This window comes from Hemiscyllium ocellatum, chromosome 35, assembly GCF_020745735.1.
Source record: "Hemiscyllium ocellatum isolate sHemOce1 chromosome 35, sHemOce1.pat.X.cur, whole genome shotgun sequence".
Classification (NCBI taxonomy): Eukaryota; Metazoa; Chordata; class Chondrichthyes; order Orectolobiformes; family Hemiscylliidae; genus Hemiscyllium; species Hemiscyllium ocellatum.
In genome coordinates, this window is record NC_083435.1 from 48,391,791 (window position 1) to 48,416,194 (window position 24,404).

The window sequence follows — 24,404 nt, forward strand, 5'->3', positions numbered from 1 at the left end:
CATATAATTTCGAGCAGAGAACGTTTTTACCCTCAGCCGTTATCTTGACCATTATCTGAATTGTACCATTTTCATTGTTATGAAAGTTTCCTTTGCCCTTTCCCTGTGACTGTTCCTGTCTGTGACTTTTGCACTGTCTCCCACTCAGTTAGTTGGACGGCAGGTTTGTGATGTACAGGGAGGCCAACAGCGCAGGTTCAGTTCCTCATACTGAGATGTGGTGACCCTCAGGTAAACCAGCGTGAGTTGTCTCTCCAATGAGCGTGCTTTGGGACTCTATTCTTTCAATGTTAGCATTTTATTTTTTTAAAAAAGTAATCTTATTGAAAAGAGATTTTTAATATTATAATAACCCAATAACAACACAACTCAAATAGCTGAATAAAATTACACTCATATGCATGTACATACAAAATAAGTTAAAAACACAAAATGGACAGAAGAAAAACAAAAATAAACAATAAGTAATGAATAAATAGTACACCTCAGCATAACAAAACGATAGCTCTCGTTCTTCAAGAGCATTAACTGATACGCATTTTTATGTTCATAATTGTTCCTTGTTGGTTATTAGATTCATTAGACAATATAGTCATGGCTATATAAAAGCCCTTCTTAATGTGACAGATAAATCTGCATCGTGGTAATCCAAAAAGGACTGCCATGTCTTATATAAACCTGTTTTTCTTTAATGCATCATACTGGTGAGAAAGTCCAAAGGGATATTCTCCATGAAGAACTTATGACGACACAGCAGACGCAGGGTTTTCAGATATCCAACACAACAGAACATGTTTTCTAGCACAGAAAGTAAGGATATAATTTTTTCGTCATGTGCATCTGCGTAAGATACCCTGAGCAGGCCCAGGAAAAGAAAAACCGGGTCCATCTCCAATTCAGTCCCCAATACCTACTCTATCACAGCTACCACAGTGCTCCAATATATATGAAGCGGACAGCAGGACAACAAGCAATGAGTAAGAGTGCCTGTAGTCATTATGCACTTATGACAGGCTGAAGATAATCCCACTTCGCATTTTGAGAGTCAGTCTGGGGTCAGATAGACCCTATGAAGAATTTTCAACTGCATGGAATGGGTCCTATTACAGATCAAAATCCTTCGAGCATTTTCACAAATGTCCTCCCATCTCTCCAAGGTGTTCTGAAACCCCAACTCTCTCTCGCAGACATCACAAAGCTGCACAGTCTCGTCTGAGGGGACACACCCCAACTAATGATGAAGGGTACTGGCAGAGAGTGTATTCTAAGCAATAAGCACCCCACTTCTCTCTATCGTATCTGTGAGAGTCTGTTAAAGGTGTATTTTATTTAAATCAAATCCCTGATCTGGATTTAAAAACAACAGAAGAGGTCTCTACTAGTTAGTCCATACGTACGAGTTATTTGATCAAATGATGTCATTCTTTCTCCCTCAAATAACATGTGGTGGCTCAGCAGTTAGCACTGCGGCCTCACAGCACCTGGTTCCAAAGATGTGCAGGTTAGATGAATTGGCTATTGATAAATCACCCATAGTGTTCAGGGATATGTAGATTAGAGCATTAGTCAGGTCAAATATAGGATACTAGGGGAATGGGTCTGCGTGGGTCGAAGTCAACTTGTTGGGCCCAAGGGATTGTTTCCACACTGTAGGGATTCTATTAATTCTAAATCACTCAAGCAAGTTACACCCCTGGCTTCCCACAGTTTAAACATGGAATCCATTATCCCCGGCTGACAAAGCGTTAAACCAATTATAGGGGTAAGCAGTATAGTTTTGGCTATATTGTCCTCGACCTGACATATTGGCATTCATGCTTTAACTTTATTGATAGTTATTGGGTTATAACAATACTCCATAAATGTTGTCATTTTGCCTAAGAACAACAGACTAATAAGGGTTCACTTTGTCAGAGAGGGTTCAAAATCTAATCGTATTGCCACAGAGTCGTCAGTGGCCCAGACACTAACATAGGATAATAAGGAGCTTAATTGATAGCTTTTAATCTGGGATATCTACACCCCACACTCTGTGGGGTAGTTGCAATTTGGTTAGCTTGATAAGGAGTCGCTTATGGTGCCAAATAAAAGAGCTAAACCAGCCATTTAGTATCCTCAATATCTGTCTGGGAAACATCAATGGAAGCATTCACACGGGGTATAGCAAATAAGGAAGGACATTCATTTGAAGAACAGCTATCCGACCTAGCCAGGATGTTGGAAGTGCATCCCATCTTTGAAGGTCTTGGTTAATTTTGTCAAACAAATGGACATAGTTCACGTTAAATAAATGATCAAAGACGGATGTAATGAATATATTAAAAAAGGGAAACCACCCTCGTGACCACTTAAAAGGAAACCAGGATTTGCCTTCAACTTCAGATATTTCCCTGAGACCTCCCATAGGGATGGACACAAACTTTGTAAAATTAATGTTAAAGCCCGAAAAGGTGATAAGCGAATTAATGTATTGCATCATGTGAGCTGCCGAAACTGTGGGATTTGACCAAAACATAAGACCCTCATCTGCATACAACATATTCTTATTTTACTTCTATCTTACTTCTGGGGCAGGAATGTTGGGATAATATTCCCAATTGCGCAGGATGCCACCAAATCTAAGACTGTTGCAGCGATGGGGAAGAGATCAACCCTCGTGTGCCATTTCTGCGGGTTAAAGGAGAAAATAAAATCCCTACTTGTGAGATAGATCTGCCTCCAGACTTCCATCAGCTCTAATTCTGCACACAAATCCACTAATTGCTAACATCATAACGAGGGTATTTGGGACATTTGGACACTCTGTCCACCGTGGGGCCATCAGACAGTTGAAATCTCCTTCTACAATTATGTGCCACGGTGCAAGATAACTTAATTTGGAAAATGCATCTACCAGGATTTTAAGGTGGTGCACCGGGGGGTAATAAACATTCAAAATACTGCATTACATCCCATAGTTCAATACTTTGTGGATGATGATCCTCCCGTGAGTGTTTAATGCAATCTAGTAATTTAAATGGAAGATTCTTCTTCACTAGGATGGCTTCTTCCCTACTCCTTGTATTAAAAGACGAAATAAAACCCCGATCAAACCACCCTGCTTTAACGCCAAATGTTCCTTGCCATCAAGGTGCATTTCCTGCAATTGGAAAACATTCACCCTCTCTTTTTGAAGACTAGAAAGTACATTTTTCCTCTTGACTGGCAGATGGCTCCCCTTAATGTTCCAGGTACAACATTTAAGCACATCATTATCCATAACTCATTGTAGCAACATTTCATCTCTAGAGTTTCACATTGAAATACACATCGCTGATGATTAATGAAAAAAGTCTCATTGAGTCTAAAAACTGGACAACCTAAAACTACTACAACTAAAAAGCTCTCAAAACTTTCCAAAGCTAAACACAGAAAAAAAATGAAATAAAATTCAAAATGCCAATCACACTTGATTGGGCAATTTATCGTCTACTGGTGACACTTACATATCTCAAAACTTTATCTTGTGCCCGCTGCCAATATGGAATCCTGGGTAATTAACAACAAAAATCGGGCTTGAACTGCCCTTCGGTTGGCACTTAGCCATCACATCTACCTTTCTAACTCCATCCACCTTGAGCTGCACCCCAGACACAAGCAAAGAAAAAGAAAAAGAGTAGTAATACTAATGAAGCAGTTAAAAATGAGTACTCAGCCCAGTCCCGGCTATAATTTTATACTGGTTAATACCAGAAAAATCCAACAAAATTTCCTTAGGAGAAACATGATTATCTAAATATCCAGCTTACTTTAAAATGTCCATAAAGTTTTAGCTTTCTCTGGAGAGTCACACGAGTTCGTGGATCTATTGAAATCAATACAGAGCACCGCTGGGTACCGTGAGGAATACTGAATCCCGAGTTCCCTTACTCTTCTCTTGATCTCATCAAAAGATTTTCTTTCCTGAATCACCGCCGCTAAAATGTCCTGTAAAAACGTAATCCTGGAGCTCTCGTGAATTAAACCCATCGGATCTTTCCCCGGGTTCTGAAAGCTGCCATCAGTCTTTGTTTGTCCCATCACTATCGCGCAAGGACAGGATGAAGGCGTTGGTCTGAGTCTGACTACCGCGCCGTAACACGATGAACTGTCTCACTCTTCACCCGTCCCTCCTCAGTTTCGAAGCGAAGGAATCGCTGCAGCCAGTTCTTGAAAAAACTCACCAGCTGACCACCTTCTGTCCGCTCCACAACTTTATTTACTGGTGGAATAGTGTCAAAGGGCCGAATGGCCCACTTGTGTCCCTCAGTCCTATGTTCTCATGTTCCACTCGGCCCTTTGGATCTGCTATACAGCGGCAGATCGAGGCCACTCCGATGGTTAGGTGCAGTTTTGTGAATGTACTTGGAAAATCGAGGCTGGGTCAGGCAGTGACACTCACCCCCAATCCCTGTTTCCAGGCTTTCCCTCTCCACAACATTTGCTCCAGATGTGGGTCGTATTACAGACCCAGATTTACTGTGAATATAGCCCCCATACTCCACTCAGGGTTAATTCAAACGAATCCTCTGCTCACCCGAATGTAGTATTACACAACACAACTTCCGGGATAATAACCAGTTACTTTGCAAAAGCATAACATGTGAAATTAAAAAGTAGGAACAAGAGCAGGCTATTCGGCCCCTCAAGCTTGCCCTGTCATTTAATACGAACATTGCTGATCTACTCCAGTGCTCGACTCCACTTTCTTGCCGACTCCTTCTATCCCTCCACACCTCTCTGGGTCAGGGAATTCCCGATATTCACTATCTTCTGAGAGAAGGCATCACTTTGCAACTCAGATTGAAATCGAAGTTCCATATTCAGTATCTATGTCCTCGAGTTCGAGACTCCACCCAGGAATGGTAACAACTTCTCAACATCTACCACGTCAACCCCTCTCTGTGTCTTGTATTTTTCAGCAGAACCACTCCTCATTCGTTTAAACCACAATGAATAATCGCCTCACCATTTTAGAGATTCTCAATAACACAAACCTTTCATACCAGGAACCCGTCTTTTGAACCAACTCAGTTACTTGCTGCATCAGCATGCTGACTTTATGTTTCATACACTGGAAGAATCCAATCCCTTTGTACTGCTCCTTTTCGGAAAGTCCTTTCCATTAAATATCAGCCTGTTTTTTGATTCTCAGTGTCATCCTCAAACTCGGATGAATGTTGCACTCAACTCCCTCCTTCTGTCTATCAGTATAGAGTGTAAATAACTGATGCCATCGGACTCATAGCTGTGGTACTCCAACAGATACAACTATATCATGAAGATTCATTAATACTGACTCTCCGATTTCTATGTGCTAACCAATCATCATCCCATATTAATACATTATCCATCATCCTACGAGCTTCTGTCTTGTGTAAGAACTTTTATTTTGTAATACCTTGTGGAAAAACTCTGGAAAGCCCGGTGTCTACCAGATCCCCTTTATCAAATCCGCTTGTTACATTCTCAGGCCTCTCCAGAAATACTTTGCGTAATTTTACAGGGCAAAGTATAATTTACCTTTCATAAAACCTCTCGGACCCTGCATGAAGCTTTTCTAAATGTAGATGCTGGCCGAGTTTTCCAAATTAAGTTCGTCCCACCTGCTTTCATTTGGCCTTTATGCGTCTAACTCTTTCTCATTCATATGTTTGTCCAAATGAGTTTTAAATGTTGTAGTTGTACTGGCATCTACCACTCCTCCTCTGGCAGCTCATTCCATACCCAACCAACCTCTGTGTAAAAAAAAGTTGCCCCTTCGTTCTTTTTAAATCTTTCCTCTTTCACCTTTAACCTATGCCTCCTATGGCTGTACTCACCCATGCCATTGGAAAGATCTTGGCTATTCACCCTATCCATGTATCTCATGATTTTACCACCCAACCTCCCACACTCCATCTGATACTAACTTCAAGAACAAGCATTTAAAGATAAATACTGCAAATTTGAAACAATATTAAACATGACAGGTAAACAATACTCAGCCCAAACATCGTATGGCGATTTGTTTTTTCTCCATATTACAACACTAAGGCAGCATGAAATGCTTACTAGTGCCAATAAGACGTCAAGCACCTCGATTCCTTTGTCTAACGGGGGCGATGATCTCAACAGTGAAAACGTATCTTTGGATAGATCTATATAATGCCACATAGTCAGCATTCTCCCTCCTGGTCTTTCTATGACATTGTCTGGTTGTGTCTTCTTTATCTTGCACTCAATAGAGAGAACCCCTTTCCCCCCATTCACACCTTAATTTAAACACATTTTACGTCATCCACTCGTTCACCCGTGCTAAAAGCCCGTTTATCTTCGCAAGCTGATATCGTTTAGTACTGTCAGCAGACTTGGGAATATTGCATTTGAGCCCCTCAACCAAAGACATATTGCGTATTGAGAATATCTGGATGTCAAATCTCGATTCTTGTTATATTCTCTAAGCCTTCCATTTAAAAAAAAACATGGTTTTATTCTTACTCAGTGTTTTCTGCCAGCTCTCCCATTCTAAAATAATGACCATATATTAGCCCCATTCCCACCGAATTCGAATTTGCACAAAAGGCGAGGGGCTTTATCAAAAATCTTGCCGAGATTCCAATCGTATTGCATTGATATCTTCTCCATTATTTTGCTAAAAGCCACTTTCCCAAATGTAATTCCCATTTCATAAATCTCTGTTGACTTTGTCTATGCCCATTAATTTCAGTCCAATAGTTTTCTCTAAAACTGTTTAGTTGCTAATTTAGTTATTATTCCCTTTTTCTCACCAGACTAAAGTTCTCTAGCATTTCTAGGAAGTTTTATTTTTTTTCTCTTCTGTGAAGGCATATCTGAAGTATTTATTCCATAGTTCTGCTATTTCCCTGTCCTCAATTATCTAGTATCAGACTGTACGAAAGCTGAAACTTTTTCTCTTAATTTTGCCATTCACATATTTTTGGAAGATATGACAAGTTCACTCTTGTATACTTTGATATATATTCTTCAGAAACCCATCAATTCCTATTTTAAGCCACTCAATGACTGACCTCCCACATCCATACAATAACAGAAGCACAGTCTCTGTTCCATCAGAAGTACAGCACGGTCTACATTAGGCCCACTTTTCGACACAAGACCCGTAGCTGTGAATCTTATGGCATTTCAAATGCACAACCATGTATTTTCTAAAGGTTGTGAGGTTACCATGACAACTTCCCTCTCAAGAAGTGCAATCCGGACCCCAACACACTCTGGGTGAAAAACAGTCCTCAAATCCTGACTAAACCTCAAATCCGTCACTTTAAAAGTGGGGCCATTTGTCTAAAAGGAACAGCTGCTGCCTATCCACCCTGTCCATGTCCCTCGTAATCTTATCCTTCTGATTCACGGACCCCTCAGCCTTCTCTGCTCCAACGTAAACAACCCGAACATATCCAGCCTCTCTCCATAGCTGATATACCCCATCCCAGGGAACATCCTGGTGAATCTCCTCTGCACCCCCTCCAGTGCAATCACATCCTTCCTGTAATGTAGCTCTCATAACGAGCTTTCGAAGCACTGCTTCTTCACCAGGTCGTTGTGCGCTTTGATGAAGTGCCTCGAAAGGTGGTGCCGCCGAGTAAACCTTTTGGACTATAACCTAGCGTTATGCAATTTTTAGCTTTGTCCACCCCAGTCCAACACTAACACCTCCGAATCAGAATTGATAAGAGACACAGCACTGATCCCTGTGGTACACCATTAGACACGAGCCTCCAATCACACAAACAGCCTTCTACCACCACCCTCTGTCTCCTACCACTAAAGTTGATTTGGATGCAACTTGGCAAGTCACTAATGAGTCCTACCTGTTCCCTGGTTATTCTGTTCTACTGGATACACTTGGAGAAAATCTGGAGATTCTCCCTAATCTTGCCTGCCAGTAGGTTTCCATGCCCCTGTGTTAGTCAGTCTCCTCGAAGTGATGAATTTCCACCTTATTGCAGCCTTAACTGGCCTGTCCCAGATCCTGCCATTATTTGCCTTGAATGTGGAATAGACAGCGAGGGAAGCGTTCTGTTAATTTCCAAGTTGTCATATGTTTTGTGAATTTTCTAAATTTCACTGTGACCCACCTCTCATTCTTTGAAACTCTAGAGAACACAGGCCGAGTTTCCTCATCAGGCAATCTCACCATCTGAGGGATTAATCTGGAGAATGTCCATTGCACACCCTCCGTGGTCAGTATATTCTTTCTGAGATTCGGTCACCAAAACTGTGAACAATACTCCAGGTACAGTCCCATCAACACGCTGTGAAACTGCTTCAACATGTCTTTACATCAATGTTCTGTATCTCTTAAAAGAAGGCGAAACAGAGGGATGGCAGTGCAGAGAGGGCAATGTTCCTCTTGCAACATGTATGAGGTGAGGGAAGCCATTAGCGTCCCTGCTGAGTACACTTGCAAGAAGTGCACCCATCTCCAGCTCCTCCAAACCCGTGTTAGGGAACTGGAGCTGGAGTTGGATGAACTGCGGATCATTCGGGAGGCAGAGGAGGTCATAGATCGGAGCTTTAGGCAAGTAGTTACTCCGAAAGTTCAAGATAGATGGGTGACAGTGAGGGGGAGTGGGAGGAGGAAGCCAGTGCAGGGACCCCCTGCGGTCATTCCCCTCAATAACAAGTATACCGTTTTGGATACTTGTGGGGGGGATGACTTACCAGGGGCAAGCAACGAGGTTCAGGCCTCTGGCACGGAGCCTGGCCCGTTGCTCAGAAGGGTAGGGTGGAGAAAGGTAGAGCAATAGTTCTTGGGGACTCGATAGTGAGGGGTACAGACAGACGGTTTTGTGGGGGCGACAGGGACTCACGTTTGGTATGTTGCCTCCCAGGTGCAAGGGTACGTGATGTCGCTGATCGTGTTTTCCGGGTCCTTAAGGGGGAGGCGGAGCAGCCCCAGATCGTGGTCCACGTTGGCACCAACGATATAGGTAGGAAGAAGGGTGAGGATGTCAGACAGGCTTTCAGGGAGCTAGGTTGGAAGCTCAGAGTTAGAACAAACAGAGTTGTAGTCTCTGGTTTGTTACCCGTGCCACGTGATAGAGAGTCGAGGAATAGGGAGAGAGAGCAGTTAAATGCGTGGCTACAGGGATGGTGCAGGAGGGAGGGATTCCGGTTTCTGGACAACTGGGGTCCTTTCTGGGGAAGGTGGGACCTCTATAAAAAGGATGGGCTACACCTGAACCTGAGGGGCACCAGTATCCTTGGGGGGAGGTTTGCTAGTGCTTTTTGGGAGGGTTTAAACTAACTCCGCGGGGGCATGGGAACCAAGACTGTAGCTTTAGGGTACAGGACCTTGAGTGTAGGGAGGTTAGGAATAACGCAGTGATCTCTAAGGAGGGTGCCTGTAACCAGAAGGGTGGATTGAAGTGTGTATACTTCAATGCCAGAAGTATAAGGAATAAGGTAGGTGAACTTGCAGCGTGGGTTGGTACCTGGGACTTCGATGTTGTGGCCATTACAGAGACGTGGGTAGAACAGGGACAAGAATGGCTGTTGCACGTTCCAGGGTTCAAATGTTTTAGTAGGATCAGACATGGGGGTAAAAAAGGGGGAGGCGTGGCATTACTTGTCAAAGATAGTATCACAGCAGTGGAATGGACGATGGAAGAGGACTTGCCATCTGAGGTAGTTTGGGCTGAGGTTAGAAATAGGAAAGGTGAGGTCACCCTGTTAGGTGTTTTCTACAGGCCTCCTAATAGTCCTAGAGAAGTAGAGGATAATATTGCGAGGATGATTCAGGAAAAGAGTGAAGGTAGCAGGGTGGTTGTTATGGGGGACTTTAACTTCCCAGATATTGACTGGGAGGGCTATAGCTCGAGTTCATTAGATGGGTCGGTGTTTGTACAATGTGTGCAGGAGGGTTTCCTGACACAATATGTCGACAGGCCAACAAGAGGGGAGGCTATATTGGATTTGGTTCTAGGTAATGAACCAGGCCAGGTGTTAGACTTGGAGGTAGGTGAGCACTTCGGGGACAGTGACCACAACTCGGTGACTTTTACTTCAGTGATGGAGAGGGATAATCGTGCGCCGCAGGGCAAGAGTTATAGCTGGGGGCAGGGAAATTATGATGCAGTGAGGCATGACTTAGGATGTGTGGAATGGAAAAACAGGCTTCAAGAGAAGAATACTAATGAGATGTGGGGATTGTTCAAGGAGCAGCTACTGCGTGTCCTCGATAGGTATGTACCAGTCAGGCATGGTGTAAAGGGCCTTGTGAGGCAGCCGTGGTTTAGTAAGGAATTGGAGTCCCTTGTGAAAGGGAAGAAGGCGGCATATGTAAAGATGAGGCGTGAAGGTTCAGTAGGGGCGATTGAGAATTATAAGGTAGCCAGGAAGGAGCTAAAGAGGGAGCTAAGAGAAGCTAGAAGGGGACATGAAAAGTCTTTAGCTGGTAGGATTAGGGAAAACCCAAAGGCTTTCTATAGGTATGTCAAGAATAAAAGGATGACTAGGGTAGGTATCGGTCCAGTCAAGGATAGTAGTGGGAAGTTGTGTGTGGAGGCGGAGGAGATTGGAGAGACATTAAATCAGTACTTTTCATCAGTATTCACTCAGGAACAGGACACTGTTGCTGATGTGAATATGGAATCACAAATAATTAGAATGGATGCCCTGGAAATATGCAGGGAAGAGGTTTTGGGAATATTGGAAAGGATGAATATAGATAAGTCTCCTGGGCCTGATGGCATTTACTCCAGGATCCTATGGGAAGCTAGGGAGGAGATAGCAGAGCCATTGGCCTGGATTTTTATGTCGTCATTGTCAACGGGAATAGTACCAGAGGACTGGAGGATAGCGAATGTGGTCCCATTGTTCAAGAAAGGGAGTAGGGATAGCCCTAGTAACTATAGGCCAGTGAGTCTGACTTCAGTGGTGGGCAAAGTCTTAGAGAGAATGGTAAGGGATAAGATTCATGAACATCTGGGTAGGAATAACGTGATCAGGGATAGCCAGCATGGATTTGTGAAGGGCAGGTCGTGCCTCACAAACCTTATTGAGTTCTTTGAGAAGGTGACTAAGGAAGTGGACGAGGGTAAAGCAGTAGATGTTGTGTATATGGATTTTAGTAAGGCGTTCGATAAGGTTCCCCATGGTAGGCTAATGCTAAAACTACGGAGGTATGGCATTGAGGATACATTAGAGGTTTCGATTAGGAATTGGCTGGCTGGAAGGAGACAGAGGGTAGTAGTTGATGGATTATGTTCATCTTGGAGCGCAGTTACTAGCGGTGTACCACAAGGATCTGTTTTGGGACCATTGCTTTTTGTTATCTTTATAAATGATCTAGAGGAAGGACTTGAAAGCTGGGTAAGCAAGTTTGCGGATGACACAAAAGTCGGTGGAGTTGTGGATAGTGAGGAAGGAAGTGGTAGGTTACAGCGGGATATAGATAAGTTGCAGAGCTGGGCGGAAATGTGGCAAATGGAATTCAATGTAGCTAAGTGCGAAGTCGTTCACTTTGGTAGGAATAACAAGATGATGGATTACTGGGCTAATGGTAGGCTACTTGGTAGTGTGGATGAGCAGAGGGATCTTGGTGTCCATGTACACAGATCTCTGAAAGTTGCCACCCAGGTAAATAGTGCTGTGAGGAAGGCATATGGTGTACTGGGCTTTATTGGCAGAGGAATTGAGTTCCGGAGTCCTGAGGTCATGTTGCAGTTGTATAAGACTCTGGTGAGGCCTCATCTGGAGTATTGTGTGCAGTTTTGGTCGCCATACTATAGGAAGGATGTGGAAGCTTTAGAACGAGTGCAGAGGAGGTTTACCAGGATGTTGCCTGGAATGGTAGGAAAATCTTATGAGGAAAGGCTGAGGCACTTGGGGCTGTTCTCATTGGAGAAGAGAAGGTTTAGGGGAGATCTGATAGAAGTGTATAAGATGATTAGGGGTTTAGATAGGGTAGATACTAAGAACCTTTTACCGCTAATGGAGTCAGGTGTTACTAGGGGACATAGCTTTAAATTAAGGGGTGGTAGGTATAGGACAGATGTTAGGGGTAGATTCTTCACACAGCGGGTTGTGAGTTCATGGAATGCCCTGCCCGTATCAGTGGTGAACTCTCCTTCTTTATGGTCATTTAAGCGGGCATTGGATAGGCATTTGGAAGTTATTGGGCTAGTATAGGTTAGGTAGGATTCGGTCGGCGCAACATCGAGGGCCGAAGGGCCTGTACTGCGCTGTATCCTTCTATGTTCTATGTTCTATGTAAACTTTAACTTTCCACTTACATATATTCCTCGAAATTCCCTTCGCATTCATTGCATTATGAACTCACTGAGTTCGTATAGAAAACCTTCCGAAAATCCAGTATATACGACTTCTACTGATTCCCCATTATCTAAGCTGTAAGAAACAACTTCAAACAATTCTGAAGTTTATCAAGTATGATTTCTCTATTAGAAATTCATGCCGATTCTCTCCATTGTTGCTGTTAATTTCCAGATATCAAAAGTGTCATCCTGTGTAATAGATTCTATAAGTTTCCCTATAGATGTCAAGTTTGTTCGTCTGCAGTTCTTCACACTATGACTGTTTCCCTTTGTAGCTGTTTGGATCCCTTCCATCAAGAGTACTTGGATCGCGTTTATCCACAATAGTTTCCGGTCTCTGCTGAATGTACAGGAAAATAAAACAAAGTCATCGACAGTGCAATTAACACGACTATTGGTGATTTATTTCTGACATTTTGATAGGAAGTACATCTGTTTCGTCAGACCCAGCAATGCTCAATCCAGCTCCATGTTCAAGTACTACCTTGTTACTGATATGAATTGACTCTATGTCTTTACTTGCAGAAGTCCGATATGATCACTTGGTATTACTGGGGGATTTTCTGGATCTTCCTCCATGAAGACAGATGTAAAGTAACTGGTTCTTTTCTTGACCATTTCCCTGTTCTCCACAATGATCTCTCCTCTCCCGATTGCAAATTTCCACATTTGACCTTGCTTTTATTTTGTTTCATTTGAAATATAGATCATCGACTGATGCAGCCGTTGTGTTCCTTAAAAGTTTCATGTCCTTCCTTTCCGGATCGTTAATTTCTGAGAATTCTCAGCTTTCCAGAATATCTGGAATTCTTCTAAAGTTAATTCCTATGATTAATATATTTTCTAATTTGTTATGTTAACCATCACCGAGTCACTTTCTCATGCATTCGTGTTTCTCCCTGAAATAAATAGATGTATTTTTCAGACTTTGCAGTATTTCTAAAAACGCTTGGTCATGACCAGATACATTCAGGAACACTGCAGGAGGACAGGTGGACAGAGAAGAAATTGTGGGAGCCCTACTTGGCTCTTTTCCATCATTGTTGGCCAACGAGTGAGGTCCTGGACGACTGGAGGATAGCATATGCTGAGCCCATATTCAAGAAAGGCTACAATGATAAACCTGGGAACTGAAGACCAGTAAACCTAAAATCTACTGGGTAGGTTACTTTAGAAGATTCAGAGAGATTGGATATACCTGCATTTGGAAATACAGGGTGTGATTCGGTGTAATTTAGAATGGTTCTGGAAAAGCACAGCAGGTCAGGCAACATCCGAGGAGCAGGAAAATCGATGCTTCGGCAAAAGCCCTTCATCAAATTCAGCACGGCTTTGTGCATGGGAGATCAAGACTCGTAAATGTGTTGGAGTTCTTTGATGAAGTGAACAGCAACGTTGAGGAGGTCCGGGTGGTATACGTAGTCTGTATGGATTCCAGTATGGCCTTCAGTAAGGTTCCACATGGTACGCTGCTTTGCAAGTTTAGATCACGTGGAATTGAGGGGGAGCTGGCAACTTAGGTACAAATTGGCTTGATGGCAGGAGGCAGAGAGTAATACTGGAAGAATGCTAGTCAGACTGGAGGCCTGTGACAAGTGGAATGCCTCAGGAGTTGGTGCTGGGACCACTGCATATTACGCATATCTATGATTTTGATGAGAATGTACAGATATGGTTTGTAAGTTTGAAGACGACACTAAAACAGGCGGCATCATAGAGAGTGAGGAAGGTTATCATAAATATCAGAAATTACAGCAGTACTTTGATCAGCTGGGGAAGTCGGCTGAGAATTTGCAAATGGATTTTAATATTGAGCAGTGCAAGTTCTTGCATTTTAGAAGGTCAAATTAAGGTTGGAATTTCATGGTGACTGGTTGGGGCCTAAGGAGCGTAGTGGAACAGAGGGACCTTGGGTTTCAGCTGGAAGTTGATTCAGAGGTAGACAGTGCAGTGAAGAAAGCTTTTGCCACAGTGGCCTTAATCAGTGTATATCACTGAGTATCAAAATTAATGAGTTACGTTGCAGTTATACAAGATGCTGCTGAGGCCATATTGGGAGCGTTACATTCAGTTTTGTTGACTTTGCTATAGGAAGGATGTTATTAAACTGGAAATAACGCAGAAAAAATTATAAGGATGTTGCCAATGACTCAATGGACTGGGGAGAGGTTGGACAAACTAGGACTTTTTACTTATGTGTGTGTGAGACTGAGGGAGGATCATATTGAAGTCTGTAAGATCATGGCAGGCATGGATAGAGTGAATGTGCCCAGTTTTTTTTCCCAGGGTTGGGCAATCACAAACTAGAGAGTATCAGTTTAAGGTCAGAGGAGAAAGAGTAAAACGGAACCTGAGGAACAATCTTTTTACACACAGGGGCTGGTACGCATATGGAATGAGCTGCCAGGGGAAGTGATTGAGGCGGTTACATTAACAACCTTTAAAAGGCATTTGGATAAATACGCGGATAGGAAAGGATTAGAAGGAAACTGGGCAATGGCAGGGAGATGGGGTTAGTGTGGATGGAAGATTGGTCGGAATAGATAGTTTGGGCTGAAGGGCCTGTATCCGTGCTGTCGGACTCTATGACTCTAACAACCATTGCTTGTCTCCCACTGAATGTTATATTGTACTTTCCCAATTCACTGGAACTATCTTGACCCTTTAGCCTCCAGGCTTCCATGATGTTAAACTACAAAGTTCAAGCATTCTATATTGTACGAAGACGCCGTATAAAATGTACCTTATTCATGTTATTATTCCTTAAAAGCTCTTCAGTACAATGCTATTAATTCGTCATTCTGACCACACAATACTAAATCCAAAATAACCTTCTCTCTAATTTGCTTTACAACATACTCTTCAACCTATCTCACATACACTTACGAAATTTATTTTTCACAACATGAGCAGTCACTTAGTTAATTCAGTTTAGATGCAACTTGAGACAATTCAATAAGATTGAAGTATCCACAATACTTGCCTATCTAATTTCCGAAGCATATGATGCTAAGATTTTCTGCTAGCTTTTGGTTTTGATATATAACATACCAATATTTGCTACTCCTTGCTATCTGTAACCTCTACCTAAATTGATTCTGTGGTAGCTGAGGGAAAGGTCTGTGTCGTTATTAGTGACAGATTTGGACAAGACATTCGGGAAGCCTCACCTCGACGCTGAGATGATCTGAAGAAATGTCCGACAATGCAGGATAAGCATAGATATCCTCCCCGCTCTGTCAGGATAAGAGTTACCGTATACTCTCTGCTCACTCACACTCACTGTATATCTGTTATAGCACCTACCACCGAACAAGGTTCAGGCTCTATTTCCAGATAAGGCTCAGACACTACCACTCTCACTACTGAATTCAGTAACTTTCTTCCTCACTTTCTCTGTCACCTATGCAATACCCCCCACACTAATAATGCTATTTGGATTCAAAACTGTCGACTGACTCATTACAGACACCTCACAATTCTCCCCAACTACACCAGCACGAACAACAGGTTAACCCATTTCCACTCTCCCTCCCACCCTCCCTTTCTCCGATTCCAGGAAGAAGAGCCTGGAGTAGGACAGAAAGGCAAAGGGTGGAGGAGTTCCCGATATCCATTCCCTCACTTCCTCCCCTTACCATGTGGGTAGGACACTGGTACAAGCCAGAGAGGACTGGGACGCCTCGTGTGGAAATTCTGAAACATCCATGTCCCACTGCCCGATAAAGGAGCAATGTTCAGTGAAAGACAATTGTCACTTTAAACCCACTGGCAGTTCCAACGACAGTCCTTTCACATCCAAAAAAAAGACACAGACACCTCACTGCACAGAGACACAGACACAAAAATAAACAAAAGAATTGGTAAACACCCCAATATACAAGCGCACAATATTTACAAGGAGATAGGCATACACACAGGTAGAAACACACAGAGACATATACAGTCACATACAAATAGACACAAACACAGTTTACATAGAACATAGAACATAGAACAGTACAGCACGGAACAGGCCCTTCAGCCCACGATGTTGTGCCGACCACTGATCCTCATGTATGCACCCACAACTTTCTGTGAACATATGCATGTCCAGTCGTCTCTTAAATGTCCCCAATGACCTTGCTTCCATAACTGCTACTGGCAACGCATTCCATGCTCTCATAACTCTCTGTGTAAAGAACCCGCCTCTGACATTGCCTCGATACTTTCCTCCAACCAGCTTAAAACTATGACCCCTCATGTTAGTCATTTCTGCCCTGGGAAATAGTCTCTGACTATCGACTCTATCTATGCCTCTCATTATCTTGAATACCTCAATTAGGTTGCCTCTCCTCCTCCTTTTCTCCAATGAAAAAAGTCCGAGCTCAATTAACCTCTCTTCACAAGATAAGCCCTCCAGTCCAGGCAACATCCTGGTAAACCTCCTGTGAAACCTGTCGAAAGCATCCACATCTTTCCTATAATGGGGCGATCAGAACTGATTAAGAAATACACAGGCTGATACACAGACAGACAGACGTAGACAAACAAACATACAGATAACAAGCACATCGACACACACGTGCGTATATATATATATATACACACACACAAACACACACACACACACAGAGGCACATACACACATACAGACGCGCACACACTAACACACACAGACAGACACACAGAGGAACAGAAACTAGTGTCATTAAGATGCAAATCGATATGCTTCAGATTTGTAAGGGGATCAAGGATTCTAGGGAGAAGGCAGAAGAATGAGGTTGAGGTACATATAAGAAATTATTTAACGAATTTTACACTCATTGGGCCGAATGGCCTCCTTCAGCTCCTTGCTTTAATGTTCTTGTGGTGTTGTGCTATCAGGTATTCTCTTTCTGAGACAGCAACAGAGGCTGGGTTTGATACATATTTGATTGGAAAGGGTCAGCGGGAATGTGGGGCAGGTTTGAAGTCCAGAATGCTTTCTGTTTATTCCTAATTATTGTGTCCTTCTGTCTGAAAATAAGTGGTGATTTGATGTTAGGTTAACACTGTTTAAAATAACAGGTCCCACAATGAAATAAGGACGTCACTTTAACTTTATTTGTTGTGCTACCTGTGGTGTCCTCATCCTCAGGGAGCAGTGAAAACTCAATTATTGAAGATATTCAAGGCTGAGTTTGACTGATCTTTGCTGGACAGGAGAGTCAATGTTTATTGGGAACAGACAGGAGAAGGACAATCGGATTAGTTATGAGCATTCTGATTAGTGCAGCCAAAAGGCCACTGCTGCCCCTACCCCATGCGCTGTGCCATAAATCCATCCTCGAGGCTGTTACAGAGATGTACTGCTGCCCCTACCCCATGTTTTGTTCCTTCAATCCACCCCTCAAGGTTATCACAGAGATATACTGCAGCACCTATCCCATGTGTTGTTCTCTCAATCACCCCAAGGCTCTTACAGAGATATGCTGCTTCCCCTTCCCAATGTGTTGCCCCTAATCCAGCCCTCGAAGCTGTTGCAGAGATATACTGCTGCACCTACCCCATGTGTTTTCGCTCAATCCACATCTCGATGCTGTTACAAAGTAGGGGACCACCCCTTTCAATCAGGCAGGATCATTATAATGAAACGGTAGAAGACCATTCTTCCCCTCGAAAGAGTTACACAGTCATAGAGAATGAAGTAACTCAGCTCGTTGAATACATTACACAGCCCAGGAGGAGACCATTCAAACCACCTTAGGTGCTACCCAGGAACGGGGAAGCTGTCGCTAACGTGAAATAGAGAGTCGAAATAAATGTTTATTTTCAGGTTGCAAAGCTGTATCTTGTGTATTGCTGTAGAGATCACTGTGGGATCATCAATGACAAATAATCTGTATCAAAGAAGGGAACTGAATGGCGCGAAGCTCAGTTGGCGCATCACCAAGATGATCATTCAAGATGTCGTCAAATGGAGGTACTGAGTCTGCAATATGATACAGACTGGGAAGGTTCGTGAGCAAACCTTCAGCAGAAAGAACATAAGGTAAGTTGTCTATTGTGGCAGGAAGGATAAAACAATGGCGAACAATTTAAATGGAGAGAGATTTCAGAACTCTGATACAGGCCATTTCCATGTTCCTGGGACATGAATTATATGAAGTCAGTCTGCAGATGCAGCAAGTGATTTGGAAAGTAAGTGGAATGATGCTGTTTCTGGCAACGGTTATCACGTTTAATGAGGAATGATTTACTGCATCAGAATGGGGCATTGCTGAGACCACATCGGATACACTCTGTGCAGCTTTGATAGCCTAAACTTAAAAAATATATATATAATTCTTTCAGAAGATTTTAATAGATGTTTCCCTTCACACATACCTGGAAGGAATGCCTTCTGTTATGGGTTTATCAGTTTTGATCTGAGTTGAGAAATCTTCTTGGACCATACATGACTTTCTGAAAGGTGTTTCAGCTGGATGCATGTTTCCTCTTGATAAGGAGTTTAAGTATAGAGAATAATTTTAAGAATAAGATGCATTGATATCAACACACATATTATATAGACATCGACCGAAATTTACAAATTACACAGACGCATATAAACATGTCATCAGATGATAACGCAGGGACTTTTTCTTCTAATGAAAGGCACTGTGGACAACAACAGCGATGACGCACCTTCATATCGTCCATTATCATCGGTTCCAGGGAATGCTCCAGGAGAGCACACATGGCCCAGTTTGATGTTCAGTTGACATTATTGTTCAACACAGAGAGGGAGAAAACTGTTCCCTGCCTAAGAAGCAGCAGTTGATTGATCCCTCTCTCTTACTTTGTCCACCTGATAGCAAAATGTGAGACCATAAAAATCACTGAGTTATATTCACCACTCGTGAAGGATTCCTAGTGAGGTCTCATTGGAATTTCTCCACTGCTGGAAGCAAAGGGAGTTCAGCCAAATCCAACTGTTCCACAAATAAATCCCATTACCAGCAGCTTATGTGAGCAGAATAATTTCAAAGGCAGAAGAACATTTGGGACAATCTATCTTTTACCATTTGTTGTGAGTTCAACTTCCTGCATTTCACATTTTTCTCAAAAATGACCCAGTCTGAGTCCTATACAATTGGTCATAACACTAAACTGGCTACATTTAAAATTTGTTGTGATCAGTGGAGGAGCGGGACTGTAAAAGGACAGTGACCCTCCAACATCTGTCGGAACACAAATGAGAAACTCTTATTGGACTATTCAAGTGGGAATTCCCTTTACCAAACGTTTGTGGGGCCTGGATGTTTGCATTTGTTCAAAGTTGTGCTGAATTCAAACATTTGACAGACAAGTGCATGTAGGAAAATTATATGCAGACAGAAAAGTGCTGCTGAAGCCACAATCAGAGCAGTTACGATCTTAGTGCCTTGTGGAGCAGTGACAAAGTATCTAATGACCCATTCCTGCTCCTCAGTCCAATGTTCCTATGTTCAGTTCAGCCCCCCAAACCTCCTGCACTGGTGCTGACAGGGGCATCTTGCTCCAAATACCTGGTCCACAGTAACACAGGATCTTATCATTCCCTCCAGGCTGTCACATAGTTTGGTGTCGGTTGGAAAATGTTACTTCAAAACCCAGGCTGGGTTCGAAAGACAACTCTGGTCTCTTTACAGAGTGTTTCCTCTCTGAAACTTGTGCTTCATTTGTTGGTCATGGTATAGACCCAGATTCACTGTGATTCAGCTCCCAGACCTCACTAAGTGATGACTCATAAAGTACTTTGCTCTCTCTGATTGGAACGTTCAATAACATAACGTGCAGAAAAATTACAACCATTAACTTTGTAATTACCGAATATGAGAACATAAGGAACAGGATCAGGTAGTTCTGATAAGCAAGACATTGAGTATGATCATGGCCGATCTACTGTTAGTATTAACTCATCTTTAATGTTCAATTCTTCACACCCCCTCAGCTCTCTGACAGGTCAGTGATGTAGCTCCCCTAGCTCTCGAGACAAGATGATTCCTGATATTCACTACCCTCTGTGAAAGGAAAATACTCCTCACACAGACACCGTCACCTATTGATATGAACAAAAGGGGAACACAGGGGCTCAGCAAAGAGTGAATAGCCTTGATATCAAGGCAGTATTTGACTGAGAATGGCATCGGAAGCGCCACCTTAATTGAACTTAATGGAAATCAGGTGTCCTCTCCCCATTGGCTGGGGTCTTTCAGAGCACAAAGGAAGATACCTATGGTTGGGGGCCAAAAATCTTCTCAGTCCCGGAACATCTCTTCAGGAGATCCTCAGGGTAACTTTCTCAGTACAACCATCTTCAGCTGCTTCATCAATGTCTTTCCCCATCATAAGACCGGAGGTGGGGATGGTCCCTGAGGGTTATACAATGTTCAGAACATTTTGTCTCCCATCAGCTCCTGATGAAGTCTGTGTCCGTGATCAGTAAGACCCGGACAGCATTGAGGCTTGTGCTGTTAAAGTGTCGGTAACATTCATGTAACAGTGCTGTCAGACACAATTAAAAGATGAGCTCATTCAACACCTCAAGCTGGTTACATACAGAAATGTGGAAGCCATTCAGCCCATCGAAACTACTGAGCAAGAAGAGGGACAGCCCATTCAATACTCCTACTTGTTCCACTGGAAGTGAAGGGGTCTGGTCAGTACATCGAGGTTTTGAACAGGATCAGGTAGAGCCCAATCAGACCCATGAACCTGTTCCACGGGACCTGGAGGAGGCCATTCAGCCCCACGAGATTGTTATACATGAACAGGAGGGTGTCATTAATGCTCCAATACTTCAAACCAATGGAGCAGAGACCGCACTCATGGATGGCTGTACGAGGTTCCTCATGGGTCCATTGCCGGTGGAACGTCTGTTACATTAACGTGGTGTGCTGGCAGTGAGGAGGGAAGCCAGATATTTTGCATCAAGTCTCAAAGAGGCATCTTCCATCTCTGAGTAGACAGCCACATGTTCTCCATGGACATCAGAAGATAATGGGAATGGTTAACTGTTTTAGAATGAAGGCATTATAGCTGCTGTCAGGATTTTGTATAAGGTTATGTTCAGTGTAGGATCACATACGATAAGCACTATATTCAAAGTTGGACCTTCTCTCTCTCTCTCTCTCTCTCTCTCTCTCTCTCTCTCTCTCTTTCTCTCTCTCTCTCCCCCCCCTCTCTCTCTCTATCGATTTAGGGAGTGCGGGTAGGTGAGGGGAAAGTCCTCAGAGTCTCTTGTAACTCGAGTAAAAACAAACCATAGATTTTATCACCGTATCAATGTCTGTTTAGAATATTATGAGAAACTGACCATTCCCCTTAAGTTTCAATTCAATCATCTTTCATTCTCTCACAGTGCTAAATATTAATCTTCATTCACCCCTCATTTTACCATCATCCCAGGGATTAGTCTGGTGAAAAACCTTGCACTCTCTCTGTGGCAGGACGATTATTTCTTGTAAAGGAAAAAAAAAATCTGTCCACAATGTTCCAAAGATTGCCTCAACCGCACTCTTAAGGTTGATCACATTAATCCCTTTTCCTCACTGAGACATCTCCGTTTCTTTCCGGTGGTGAAAAAAAACCTTTCCTTCTCGCTGCACTGCGACTGACGAGGAATTTAAAAGCTCCTTACATCCATGTCTGAGCATCAACAAAGCCAACACCAGAGGTGCTACGGGAGATGAACATCACGCTCAGGAAATGACTAAGGAAATGCCTATCTTGAACTGAGTGGCTGGTTCAGCTGTTCCACAGGACAGTAAATAGTAAAACACATTGCTGTGGGTTGACAGTCACACAGAGAGCTGATCAGGGAAGGATGACTCATTGCCTTCTCTAAAGGACATGACGCAAGCAGATGGGCTTTTTATACTTAATGATGATGGATTCACTTCAATGCCAGCAATTTCCTTCATATTAACAGATTATTATTCTGTGGCTCTAGATCATGAGTCAATGACTTGACACCATGCATTATCTTCCCATCAGAGAGTTTCTGTTCAGAGAATAAGTTAAACACTTTAAGTGCAATTACGTTGTGATGGACATGTTTTTAGAAGGGGCTTGAAACAGTTGATTCCGGATTTATCAGAGGGTCAAAAGATGGTTTACTCAGAAGGTGCACTGTGCCTGAGGAGGAGACTGGAATATCATGATGGGGGTATTGGAGAGGATATGGAGATATCGACCCGAGCAGGGCTAGAAGGATTATGGCGTTTTAGAGTTCCTCCTCGCAATTTTGTGAGTAACTTGAAAGTAGTAATTGGCTCATTATAATTTCTAAAGAATGGAATGTTTGTTTGGAGCTGAAGACGTAGACTTCCACCTTTCCTAATTTTAATAAAATGAGCAACAATTCAGTTTAACCTGCTTTAATAGACTTACCAGGAACACCAACTATAGCGCGGATGGGACAGTGACCAGCTTAAATAACAATCAGTACATCGCAGATCCATCATGCTAATGATATCCAAGGTTAGGAAAGCCAGTAAAGACGGTAGTTTAAACTCCTGTCCATTGTTGGAACACTACAGTCTAAAGTTGTCAAATTGTGATCCATTGTTGGTACATTCCAGTCTAATGTTGCCAGATTCGGATCCGTTGTTGTGGCATTCCAGTCAAATGTTCTCAAATTCTGATCAATTGTTGGATCATTCCAGACTAACGGTCACAGATTCTGTTCTTTGCTCCCCCTCTCTCTGTAGCTGCTGATTCCTGTTAGTGCTGTGAGTGATGCTCCCACTCATACTATGGGATAACACATTGAACTGTGTCTCTCAGTAATAGAAAAGCAAACCCTCCAGTGACACATTTAGGATCCAAGGAGTCTGACATTAATCACAGTCAGTGAGCAAATAGCTCCAACAAACACCTTTCAATTCAATACTGCTTTATTAAAATTCAAAATAATGAATGAAATTTACACATTCTGGATTAGATATGTGAGGGTGAGTGAAGGAACGAATGTTGGGGCGTGTAGATCAACTGAGTGTAACCATGCAACCTGCATGTGATATGGTAGAAATGCTTTAGGTTTATTGGAACATAAATATGCTTCTCTGCTCAGTAATTACAATATCAGTAAAACATTGAGAGAACGTTTACAGTCCATGACTGACAAGAAAATGTGTCTCAAAGAGCGTGGGATTATAACAGATAGAAGGTATGGATATGTTAAAAGAGAATTGTACCTAAGAGACAATGGGGACTGCAGATGCTGGAGAATTCAGTGTAGATGAAGTATGGTGGCGGAAAAGGCACAGCACTTCAGGCAGCATCCATGGAGCAAGAGAGTCAACATTTCACGCAGGACCCTTCTTCAGGACTGGGGAGGGGGAAGGAGGATGAAAGACAAATCGGTGGTGGGAGTGAGGCTGAGGGAAAAGTAGACAGTAGGTGAATGAAGATGGGAGGTGATAATGATAGGTCGGTGGGGAGTACAGAGAGGAACTGTAGGTCACCTCGAGAGGGCGGACCTGAGTCAGAGGGTTGGATGTGGGATCTGGGTTGGGGAGGGAAGATTTGCAAATAAATGATCCAATGTTCATGCCGTGTGTTTGTTGGCTCCTGAGGCAGACGATGAGGTGTTCCTGGTAACATCCTGCTAAATCTCTTCTGAACCTTCTCCAGCTTAATAATATCGTTCCAATAACAGAACTGCACAGAGTACTGCCGAAGAGGCTTTACCAATTACCAGTGCGATCCCAGCATGATTTCCCAACTTCTAAAATCAATGGTCTGAGCAATAAAGCCACCTCTAGACGTCAGTCTCTCTATGTGCTGCAAAGAACTGTACCTGTGCCCTGGCTCCCTCTTTTCAACAGCACTATCACTGCACTACCATTAATTGTATAAACCCTCCCCTTGTTTGTTTTACCAAAATGCAATGCCTCACATTTATCCAAGTTAAAATCCGTCTGCTACACCTTAGCCCAGTGAGTGATATTACTACCCCCTCCCCACCCCTTCGGAATTAAAAGACTCTCCCTCTCCATGAAGCCTACAAACACCAGCCTTGACTTTCCCAAAGACACAGAGCTTGGTTTGCCTTGTGCAGGCGGAGGAAAGAGTGGGTAAGGAGAGTCTGGAAAG